This window comes from Hylobates moloch, unplaced genomic scaffold, assembly GCF_009828535.3.
Source record: "Hylobates moloch isolate HMO894 unplaced genomic scaffold, HMol_V3 SCAFFOLD_13, whole genome shotgun sequence".
Classification (NCBI taxonomy): domain Eukaryota; kingdom Metazoa; phylum Chordata; class Mammalia; order Primates; family Hylobatidae; genus Hylobates; species Hylobates moloch.
In genome coordinates, this window is record NW_026652288.1 from 83,455,569 (window position 1) to 83,468,466 (window position 12,898).

A 12,898-nucleotide genomic window follows, 5' to 3' on the forward strand; every position below is an offset into this window, starting at 1 on the left:
TGCATTCCAAGATCTGATCTGGGGACAGAGCATTCTAGGAGTAAAGGTCAGAAAAAAACAAGTTTCTTCTCTTGTAATTAGTTAGACTTTAGAAGACAGGCCAGTGGCACTGGAGCATAGTATATCAGGAACAGAGAGGTAAGGGATGAATTTGAAGAAGTAGGTAAAATCCAGATTATGTAGAGTCTGTAGGTTGAGGTAAAGATTCTAGTGAAGAGATATAAATAAACATAGGATATTTAAGGGAACAAAATTGGTTCTGTTATCTTAAGGCTGGGCAGGGGATCAGAGAAAACTGCTTTGGAGAGAGGATGCCTGAGCTGGATTTTAAATGAGGATGAGTCAGTTGGCCAAGAAGTGTTGAGGGTCAGTACATGCAGAAAATATTTAGCAGCACATTAATAGCAGAGCTGAAAATAAGAAAGCAATGATCAGCATATATTTGACTGTGCCAAGAATTTGGAAGCATGGAAAACAGAGACAGCACCTTAAGACCCTCATCTTAATGAAGGATCATATATATTTATGATGTGTGTGTGTGTGTGTGTGTGTGAATGAGATAAATAACATTTATTATGGAAATTGGCTAATGCAAGTATGGAGGCTGGGAAGTCCCACCATTTTCCATCTGCAAGCTGGAGAACCAGACAGAGAAGCTGATAATGTAGTTCAGTGTGAGTCTTAAGGCCAAGAATTAAGAGCACTGATGTCCAAGAGCAGAAAATAGATGTTCCAGCTCAAATAGCCTTTCTCTGCCTTTTTACTCTATCTGAGCTCTCAAAGTACTGGATGACACCTGCCCACACTGGTGAGGGCAGATCTTCCTTACTCAGTATGCTGATTTCAATGCTCCATCTCTTCCAAAAACACCCTCACAGACAACACCTGGAAATAATGTTTGACCAGCTATCTGGGCATCCCTTAGCCCAGTCACATTGACACATGAACTTAACCATTACTCCATATTAATATTCTCCTTGCTTAAAGAAAACTAAAGGATATTGTCTAATTTTCATAATTTGGGGTTTGCTAAAATTATTTATTTTATTCCTATGATTTAAACTTGATAATATATGTATATAATAGCGTAATCTGAGTTGCTGTCACATCATGTGGACACTTGATTTAAACATTTATCAAATTTGACAATGCAGATTTCTCTCTATATTGTGAATCCATTAATGTTTTTTCATGACTTAAACATTTTTGTAGGATCGTTACAAACTAGGAGGTCTAAAACACTGGAAAGTATATCTCCAGGAACACGGGTCCCCTTCTAAATGATAAAGGCAGATAGGTGGGAGGTGCCCCCAGGATATAAGAGTTTTTCTGTGTTCATCCAATAGATATTCACAGACTATCCTTCTATGCTAGATACTGATCTAGGTATTGGACACAGAGCAGCAAACACAAGAGAAAAAACTCTTTTACCTTTTTTACCTCATATTCCAGTGAGACGATGCAGGTAATAAATAATTAAATAAAATACAAAGTATGTTTGATAGTGATAGATGCTGAGGAGAAAAATAAATCATGGAAGGTGTCTGGGAAATTTGGAAAAGTGGTGGTAAATTATAGTAGGGTAGCCAGAGAAAGCTTTTGAGTAAAGACTTGATTGATGTGAGAAAATATATCATGTTGATATCTGAGGGAAAAGTGTTTCAGGCAGGGGGAAAAGTAAGAGCAAAGAAATTAAACAGAGATAGGAACTAGGTTGGTTGTAAAACAGAAACTTGGCCTGTAAATGAGGTCAGATAGACCGTGAGAGTAGGATAATGGCAAATGTTGTAGAGATGGTATTGGGAGAAATTTGTTGCTTTTTGGGGGGGATTACTTTGGAAAGGCACTGAAGAATTTTAAGCAACAATGCCATGACCTCAATGACTTCCTAGCAGTAGTCCCTTGGCTTTCTGTGTTGAGAACAATTTGGAGAAGAGCAAGAATGCAAGCAAGGAGACCAGATGGAAGGCTACTGCAATAATCCAGGCACAATATGATGGAGGCTTGGACCAGGATGGTGAGCGTGGAAGCAGTGAGAAGTAGTTTTATATTCTCAGTCACTGCAAGAGGGAGCTTTCATATTCTGAGCGAGAGAAGATGGCAGGAGGAACAACTTTTTGGAAAGACAGCATCCAGTTGGGGTAGATTAAATTTGAAATGCCTATTAAGTATCAAACTGGAGTTATCTATTTGATAATTAGATATACAAGGCCGGGCGCGGTGGCTCACGCTTGTAATCCCAGCACTTTGGGAGACCGAGGTGGGCGGATCACGAGGTCAGGAAATCAAGATCACAGTGAAATCCCGTCTCTACTGAAAAAATACAAAAAAATTAGCCGGGCGTAGTGGCGGGCACCTGTAGTCCCAGCTACTCAGAGAGGCTGAGGCAGGAGAATGGCGTGAACCCAGGAGGCGGAGCTTGCAGTGAGCCGAGATTGCTGCGCCACTGCACTGCAGCCTGGGCGACAGAGTGAGACTCCGTCTCAAAAAAAAATAAATAAATAAATAAAAAATAATTAGATATACAAGTTTAGAGGTTAGAGGAGGGGTCAGGCTAGAGAGAAAAATCCAAAATCCAAATATGCATGACCTTCAGGTTTTATTTTTTTCCTTTAAAATATTTAATTGATAAAAATTATATACAATGTGTACAATGTGATGATTTGACATGCATATACATTGTGTACTGATTACCATAGTCAAATGAATTAACTCATCTATCACCCTTCATAATTAAAATTTCGTGTGTGGAGTGTGTGCGTGTGTGTGTGTGTGTGTGTGTGTGTGTGTGTGTTAAGATCACTTAAAGAAACTGCTCTTTTATCAAATTTCAAGTAAATAATACAATATTATTAATTATAGTCACTATACTATACATTAGATCCCAGGAACTTAATTCATTTTATAACTGAAAGTTTGTACCATTTGACCAACATCTGTGCTCTGGTAGGATTTACCTGATTTGTTCTCTCAAATTCCTTTCATTCACATTTTTGCTGATTCTTCTGCCCTCTTGCCTTCGAAAAGTTGACATTCAGCCCATCTTAATATGTGGCCTTGAGCATAGCCATGTCTAAAAGATTTTAAGTAATCATCTGTGATGTTTCCTTCTTACCTACAGTAAATAGCTAATTGATCCAAACATGCGCTGTTGAGTGGTCATAATATTTGCCCAGAGACTTTGGGTAGGTTATAGAACTACAGTGGGTAGAGTGTGGACACACTCAAAGAAGTCTTTGTGTCCAACTGACTTATCAATATGTTTTCATCCATTTAAATTATGTTTAGTTGAATTTATATGAGCATGTGAAGAGATATCTTTTTAATATAGCAAGCTATGCACACATCCCAATATGTATTCATTGAGATTTATAATTCTCTAATTTCATAGGTCAGTTAATAGTATTCCCATTCAACCCCCAGGCTGTCATAACTTATGACATTCAAGTGTATGTTTTGATATGGTCTTAGCCAAGGGAAGTTATATAGCCAATGAAGCAGAGAGAGGAAAGAAGATTGCCATACCTGAATCTGTATCATCAAAATGATAAAATGAGTCTATAATAAACAATAGGTTAGTGGCTCAATATGCCTAACAGCATCCACTGCAGTGCACAACAGGCAAGTTATTTATGAAATGGGCCTTTTGAAAATATATAGCTTTTATAATCTGAATCTCATTTCTCTGTCCTTTCCAACAAAATAGATTGGCATTATCCATCTATTTGGGACACATGGTTGCTTTATTATTTTTTAAAATATGACACCTTATAGTCAGGAAATATTGAGGAAATCCAATCCATACAATAAATGAAACTCATAAATATATTTTTTAAAAAATCTCTCTTGTGGCATTTGAAGTTTTACAATTCAGGAAAAAATAAAAAATCTTCTAGAATTCAAAATAATATATGCTGATGTTATTCATATATTACGTACATTGCACCCATAAATAATACTAATGATGAATTAACTGTCATATGTACTAGCCAGAAAGGTTGGTGAGTCAGAAAATGTTCTGGAGGAATCATGTGAATAACTAGTCCATGTTTACCTTGTACTTCTAATCTAGATTTTTATTTACTCTTAGTTCCACATGAGATTGAAGTTCAGGATTTTCAAGGAGACTAACACAGAGTAACATCAATGAAGAATACACTTGACTTCTAGCCTTCTTCAAAAATAGGGAGATCATTTCAGGTTTCATCTACAGTTATAGCTCTCAATTTGGTCAACCCCAATATCCCCCTTTAAAAATAATATTTTCACTTAACATAATGATCTCCAATTCCATCCATGTTGTTGCAAATGACAGGATGTCATTCTTTTTTACGGTTGAATGGTACTCCATTGTGTATATGTACCACATTTTCTTTATCCATTCATCTGTTGATGGACACTTAGGTTGCTTCCAAATTTAATCCCTCATAACTATCCTGAAAAAAAATCTAGTTTAGTATCATATTACCTACCTGCACATACATTTGAAAAAGGTATATATCAACTACATCTCTTATCTGCAAAATAAAAGAGAAGATAAAAGGAAAATAACTTTTAAAGAAATGTGTGTTTCAAAGTGCAAGTTTTGGATGAGGACTGTGCTACAAGGCATAATAAAGTAGACAGATGCCTCCCCATATACATAGAACCACTGTGAACACAACAACTACAGTGGCAAGATGACAAACACTGGTGCATTGTACTGATGGCTCAGTTACCACCAGTGGCATTGCCATTGGATGTTGATATTTTCTGAGATAGTATAAACATCTTGATTAAATTTCAAATAAAAAAGTACAATGCTTGTACTTTCTACAAAGTGCCATAAACTTCTTTAAAAATTTGTTATGTGAAAACAGGAAGATGTTTTTTTTCATGACAATCACATGCATTTTATGGCTGTCTGGCCCAATTTATATCAGTTAAAAATATACCCACAATTTCTTGAAACTTTTTAATTGAGAATGCTTGATTTAGAACTGGATGTTACAGTCATATACCATTCATTATAATTCAGTAGAGACACATAATCTGCAGAGAAATATTTAGATTCTCTTCCTCTTCGTTGTTTTCTTTATTCACTTTAGAGATTGAGTAAACTGGCTATCTTTATAATTATTATTTTTCATACAGCTAAGTCTATATTCTACTTTCTTTTTCTTTTTATTTTTGACATATAGTCTTACTTTGTTACCCAGGCTGGTGTGTGATTGTGTGATTACGGCTCACTGCAGCCTCAACCTCCCAGGCTTACGCCTTCTTTCCACCTCAGCCTCTAAAGTAGCTGGGCCACAGTTGCTTGCCTCCAAGCCCAGCTAAATTAAAAAAAAAAAAACAAAAAAAACAAACAAAAAAAAACTGTAGAGACAGGGTCTCACTGTGTTGTCCAGTCTGGTCTTAAACTCCTGGGCTTAAGCAATTCTCCCACCTTGGCCTCCCAAAATGTTGGGACTACAGGCGTGATCCACTGCACCTGGCCTTTACTTTATTCTTAAAAGAAAATTATTTCTCCTGACCAGTGAATCACAAAATTTCTCATGTTTCTTCCAATGCATATCTAATATTCTATTATCACTGGAAAACATTCCTTATATTAACTATTGAATTTATTGGTTTTGGATAATACAGGATTAATATTCTTTTAATTTCATGCCAATTTGTAGCCATCCAAAGTCTTATACTGCTGCCCTTGCAAAGAGAAATCTCTTAATTGGGGGAGGATGTTTGCTAGAAAAGTTTATGTAAACATTAAAAACAAAAAGGTATGTATGAAATACTTCTTATCTTCCTTTAAAGAACAAGAAGACTATTGAAATAGAACACTACAGTTCATCAAAGCCATTTCCTTGTGTTGTCAAATTTTGTTAACTTAGGAAAGTATGAAAGTTACTTCCATCTCACATTAAAAACACATCATTATACTCAACTAGTTTTTATTTTTAAAGTAATACATGTGTATGATTAAATAAATAAATATATAAAGCCTAGAAAAGAGATATTAGGAAAAGCAATTTTCTCTTCAACCTAGGTTTGGTCTTCTTTAGAGGTAACAATTATTGTTTGCTTGTTTATTTCTATCCAAAAATTTCTTACACAAATAAGTCCTATTAATTTTTCTCAGTGAAGGTATATTGGCGATCTTTTCTGGTCAGCCCTCCCAGAAACTTTCTATTTCACTACGGGATGCAGAGTATTCCATATGTGGATGAAACCATATGTGTTCACAGGTGATAAATATTTAGGCTATTACATATTATTACAATACAATAAATTAAAAATCTTTCTTGCACATTACATTGTATACAAACTACTGAATATAGAAAAATTGACAAGTGGGATTACTGGATTACAGTATATGTGCATTTAAAATTTGCGTAGAGATTGGCAAAGTGCATTGCAAGAGATTGAACCAAATTACCTGCTCTCAATAACATATGCGAGTGTGTAACTTCACAAACCCTTTTACTGTGTATTTTCAAACCATGTGCACTACACCATTTTGTTTGGTTTAAAATATATGTCAATTTGATGTGCATTTATTTAATTATGAGGAAAATAACCTATATAGAATTTAATATACTTTTTTCCTTCCATGGATTGCTTATTATACTTTTGTTGGTTTTTAAAATTATATTTTAGGTATTTTTTTAAATCTATACTAAAAAAAAATTAGCTTTTTTGGTCCTTTGTCTATGCATGCTGCAAATAGTCATAGTTCATCCTCTTTTATTTTTATTTATTTATTTATTTTTTTGAGATCATTTCCCACTTTCTTGTCCAGGCTGGTGTGCAGTAGCACAATCTCGGCTCACTGCAGCCTCAACTTCCGGGCCACAAGTGACTCTCCCACCTCAGCCCCCCAGTGGCTGGGTCTGCGGGCACGCACCACCACACCCTGCTAATTTTGTATTTTTTGTAGAGATAGAGTTTTGCCATGTTGTCCAGGCTGTTCTCAAACTTCCGGGCCTCAGCCTCACAAAGTGCTGAGATTACAGGCATGAGCCACTGCACCTGGCCATCTTTTAATTTTTCATGGCATGTTTTCTCCTATAGGAGTTTAAAATTTTTTATATAGTCAAATATACATTTTTTTCCCTATATGGCTTCAAGATTCTATGTCTTGTTTCAAAAGACCAAGACTATTGGGTTTTTTCCAGTCACTCAGATTTTTTTTAATAATCCCCTTATTTTTTGTGGTTTACTTCTCAAACTTAAAATTGTCTAGGATTTATTTTAGTATGTAGAAAATAAGATTTACTTTGGTACATGAAAGAAAAAAAAAACTTTTTCTCTCAACACCATGTTTTTCTTAATTGGTAGGCCCAATGTCATTCATTAATCCATCTATTTCTCGCTAATTTTAAATGTTAACTTTTCATATGACACATTCATATTATAGTCACACTCTTATATTCCAGACATTCTGTTCTATCTTATAAATTAGCTGTATATTCTGTGCTCCTACCAAACTTATTTAATTAATAAGGCATTACAATACATTTTGATGGTGGGCATGGCTAAACTCTGCTCTTTATTACTCTTTATTTTTTGGAAAATTCTTGATCTTTCTCACGTTGTATTTTTACTTTATATATTTTAAAATCAGCTCCTCTAGTTTTAAAATTTTACTATATTTTATTGGAATTCCATTAAATATTTAGGAAGAACTGACCTTTCACAACATCGAATTATTCTTTAGAAAAGAGGTGTTTTCCATTTATTCAAGTACAGCTTATTGGTTAAGTGAATTTTCCCATTTACAAGTGACCTAAAATTTTTCTAAGTTCTCTAATAATAATAATAATAACAATGCTTACCACTTCGGGTGCATTATATCTTTGCCAAACACTACGCTACAAGCTTTACACATATTATCTCATTTAACTCTTGCACTATGCAATCAAATACGTGAAGAAATTGAACATCAGAAAAGTTAAGCAACTTACATATGGTCACAGAGTTAGGAGGAGATTATCAAACTCAAGCCCACACAAATTTAAGTCTCATGCTCTCCCTCACTACGCTAAACTGTATTTATCTCTATGTGATCACTCTCATTCATCAAGGGAAAAAGGACACTTACGAAACTGAACAGGGGATATAACAGAGGAGAAATCCTGTGAACTTCACATAAGAAGAGGCATAATCTCTACGCTCTTCATCATGCCAGCAGCAAACCAGAATAAAGGCCGTTGCTCTGTTGACAATGAACTTATGTGTGCTGCCTAATTCTGGCAATGAATTCTTACCCAAATTTTCTGATAACTAATAATCCCCCTAAATGTATCACAGGAGAAAATATTTTATAGCAATATGTAGAGTTTTCTCCTATTTCTTTTGTCTCTTTGTACAGTCATAATCTCACTTGAAGTTGGTAGTGATTTTTGCAGTTGACTCTGAGCATTATAGTTTATCAGAAATTTATTATTTTGCTTTAAACATTGCTTGAAAATGTTTTCTGGACTTTCATATATCGTGGTTGCTTCATTCTTGTATCATACAAGAAATAATAATTATGCATTGATAGTGCATAGACAAGTACAACAAGAGGAAAGGCTTTTTAATAAAAGATCTTTTTATTTTACTCTGCACTTGATAAGAGGATAAAACTTACCCTGCATTGAAATTTGCAACAGAATTTAAGGCTGAATTGTTTTCTTTGGATACATATTTCATTATCAATCATCTAAGAAAAGTAATATTTCATATTTAATAGAGATAAAGCATAGATATTGAACAATACATATTAGTATATGTAATATATACAGATAATATGTTCAAAAATACACACACACACACACACACACACACACACACTTTTTCTCTCATCTATGCCCTTGTTTATCTCCAAGAAGATTTAAAATAACATTTGGGTACAACAGGTATATAAAACTCAAAGTTTTAAATATTGAATTAAAGTTATGAATTGCAAGCCGGGCGCGGTGGCTCACGCTTGTAATCCCAGCACTTTGGGAGGCCGAGGCGGGTGGATCACGAGGTCAGGAGATTGAGACCACGGTGAAACCCCGTCTCTACTAAAAATACAAAAAAATTAGCCGGGCGTGGTGGCGGGCGCCTGTAGTCCCAGCTACTCGGAGAGGCTGAGGCAGGAGAATGGCGTGAACCCGGGAGGCGGAGCTTGCAGTGAGCCGAGATTGCGCCACTGAACTCCAGCCTGGGTGACTGAGCGAGACTCTGTCTCAAAAAAAAAAAAAAAAAAGTTATGAATTGCAATCAAAGAATATAAATGTTTCCTTAATCCAAGAATAAGAAATGTTTCCTTCTGAGAGTGAAAGAAGAGGCGAACATCAGTTGAATCTTGAGAATGAGAAATTTAGAACAATCAGAATAAACATAAATCAATAGACAAGAGAATTTGAAAAATAATATCTTTACATATACATTAGCATTTGTGAATTATTTTTACAATTCCTATTTCCCTTGATCCTCACAACTGCACTGTAAGGTTGACAAGGAAAGTATTAATAAGTCCATTTTGTATGTAGGATGTCAGAGACTCAGTGATGTTAGCAAGGAAAGCTTCACTGATAGTTATTGCATGCCAGCACTGGAACTTGCAACCAGGTAACTTCACTTCTGCTAAAAATATAACTTCAAAATGGTTAAGATGAATCTGTAACATAAAACAATACCATCATGACTATAGGAAATATGAAGACATTAGAATATTTTGGATTACAGCCCTAACTTTATGATGCCTAGTATATCAAATATCAAGCATTGTGATAATTCTATAATGACTTAGGTGTATTATAACATTGTTTTCATTATAACATTGTTATAAGACATATTGGAGTTTTAAGATTTTATTCATAAAACAATTATTCATTGGGGTTAGCACCATATTATCACAAGTGCTGTTGCAATTGTTACTACAACTAATACTATTGTAGTAATAATCATACTACTACTACTACTATTTTATTGATTTATGGACCTTAATTTACATGCAAATCAGAGGATTTTGTAACTTTACTTTTAAGCGAAACATGTATCAAATCCTCATAATATGCTGTCACCAATAAAACAGTATAATTGTGGAAAATAAATTACAGCTTTATCAGATTTTCTTCAACGGCTTCTTCCAGGCTACATGAATTTAGTTGATGTTGTTAGTTTCACACTTAAATGTTGTATTATGATTCATGAAAAACTTCTTTCATTTTTGAAACTCAACTTCCATCTCCCCCATTACTGAGAAAGGATATTTTTCAGATGCCCGTCACCATCCATGTGGCATAATCTTTCTATATTCACAAAATCTGGTACAATCTTATCAGTGGAATCAAAAGTTAGAAGAGTGTGGCATTTCATGTAACTTCAAGCTAAAATGAGCATTTCTTGTTTGGATTTTTCTAAGGCCATCAACAAAATGATAATGCTCACATGGGTAAAGCGATGCTGAATATGTAATTGCTTCCTAAATTGATCTAAAGGCTTGATATTGATCTACTGGGTAACATGATATTCATCTTTGAAAAACACTGTAATATGTATTATGAAAATCATCTATTTACATAATAGATGTTAATACCTGTTTTGGAACTTTCAGATCCCTTTTACATATTTACACAATGGACTGATAATAGCAAAATTGTAGGTTGAAGAAACAATTTTCTTCTTTTTCCCCAAACTAAAAATAAAAATGAGAAGAAACAGGAAATTAAGAGTATGCAATTTTCATTCTTAATTCATCTCCTTGCTGGCTCAGACTACAGCTACTTTATTTTTTAATAAAGACAAAAGATGTTTTTAAAGTTTTTAATACATATAAAGTTAAGTAAAATCATACATATACTTTAGAGTAACATTTTCATTAATTTAAAAGTGTTTATCTATATTTAAATGCACTCATAATTATTATAGAATAAAGGAAAATATGCTTTAGGACAGTAAACATAGACAAGGCTTTGTTCTTTATGAAGCAATCTGAATTTTAATAGCATGTCTATTATAAAAGTATCTGAAGACTCTGAAAAGCCTTTTCTTTCATAATGATATTCATTAATGTACAATATGTTGAGCAAAAGAAACGGCTGTCACCTGAAGTAGACTCTCTGGTTTCTGAAACTTAGCAGGGAAAAATAAAACCAGTGAACTGAGCATTCCAATCCTAATTCCACTAATTCCACTGTATGAGATGGCCTACATTTGTATACATATATTAAATTTCTAATTAACTCTTTCTACTGCAGAGGATTTTTCCAAGCATACTTACCTATACATTTATTTTTCTTTTTAACTATGGCAAAGCATGAAAATATAAAAGAATAACTAGCCAAAATGTTTGCGTGTGGCCATGGGGAATGTTGGTGCAGTTGGAGGGAAGTGCGACGGTTGGAGACTGTATGCAGTTCTAGAGAATCAGTATTACTGATTTGAAATTTTTATATAGCTTCAAAAATTGGTGTATAAACTTGTACTTTTGAAATTTTACAAATGGCACACTTAAAGCTGAAAAATATGTAATTAGTCTAATTTTGATTTTGTAGAATAGGAAACAGTGTTTCACAGGTAAGAGATTTTACGTGATGACAGGATTGAGTGTAGAATGAGATTTTTTTTTGATTCCCAGCTCAAGGCTTGTTCTTTATACAGTGTCTGATTAACTTGAGCATTTGTTTAGTGTAAACACTAAATTGTTTGTAACCTGGTCAACTTTCTACACTGATCAGGGAAAATTAAAAAAAAAAAAAAAGATTTGATAATCTACTGTATAAAAAGAACATTTTATCTTTTTTTAACATCAAGTTTGGCCAAGTGGATAGCCTTATAAAATAGATATGATAACCAAATTTTTGATAATTTACATTTACTCGTATTGCTTTTTGTTTGACCAGCTGCAGGTTCATTGAAATATTTATCTTGGAAATTAACATTTAACCTCTACATAATGGTTTGTTTAGTTACTGATTTAGGTTACCATTTTATCAAGAAAAACTTTGTTTAGTAATTTTGTGTACCTGTAAAAATGTAAGTTTCTTCTTTAGTGCAGTAAATAATGTTTGCCAACCCTAGTCTTAAATTCATTCTCCTAGAACATATGCTTAATAAGAATTGGGGATTTATCTGCCTGCTTCCATGCTGGACTCCCAGCCTCTAAATCCCTGCCTGTCAAAAAACAGCCTTTAAAAAAAAAAAAAAAAATGTCAAATGAATGAATGAATCACTGCTGCTTTTGTATGAAACTTGTGAGAAAAAGTGGGTAATGATTTTGGTAGAGTTTCAGAATATTTCCAAGAACTTCTGAATTGCTTAGAGAAAGAGAAAAATGGGACTTATGATTGCTGAGGCAACGGATTCTATACTCATAGAGTGAAATTGTCTCTATGTTTGGATCCTGAGAATGTGTGAATAAAAATATGATGAGCAAGCAGTCTACGTTTGACTGATGCTTCACATGAAAAGTCTTACTGATATAGAAGTGTATTTTTTTGGTATACATTAATCCAGTTCAAGATGCTGGAAAATATAAATTATTTTTTATTCAGAAAGCCATTTTTCTTGTCTTAATTTTATATCATCAGGAACCAAATTTTGCAGATAAATGTAGACCCTCACACTATTCTTTTTTCTTTAACTTCTTGAATTGGATGACTATTTTTTTTTTTTTTTTTTTTTTTTGAGACGAAGTCTTGCTCTGTCACCAGGCTGGAGTGCAGTGGCATGACCTCAGCTCACTGCAACCTCCGCCTCCTGGATTCAAGCGGTTCTCCTGCCTCAGCCTCCCAAGTAGCTGGAACTACAGGCATGCACCACCACGCCCAGCTAATTTTTGTGTTTTTAATAGAGATGGGGTTTCACCATGTTGGCCAGGATGGTCTCAATCTCTTGACCTTGTGATCCGCCTGCCTCAGCCTCCCAAAGTGCTGGGATT

General features: G+C 34.3%; 1 protein-coding gene across 9 annotated transcripts in view; it reads left to right on the top strand.

Moving 5' to 3' along the window:
• The window catches only part of NLGN1 (neuroligin 1), a 910,345-nt gene that overhangs the window by 437,883 nt on the left and 459,564 nt on the right, over positions 1–12,898 (top strand). The gene's annotated exons all lie outside the window — the stretch shown is intronic.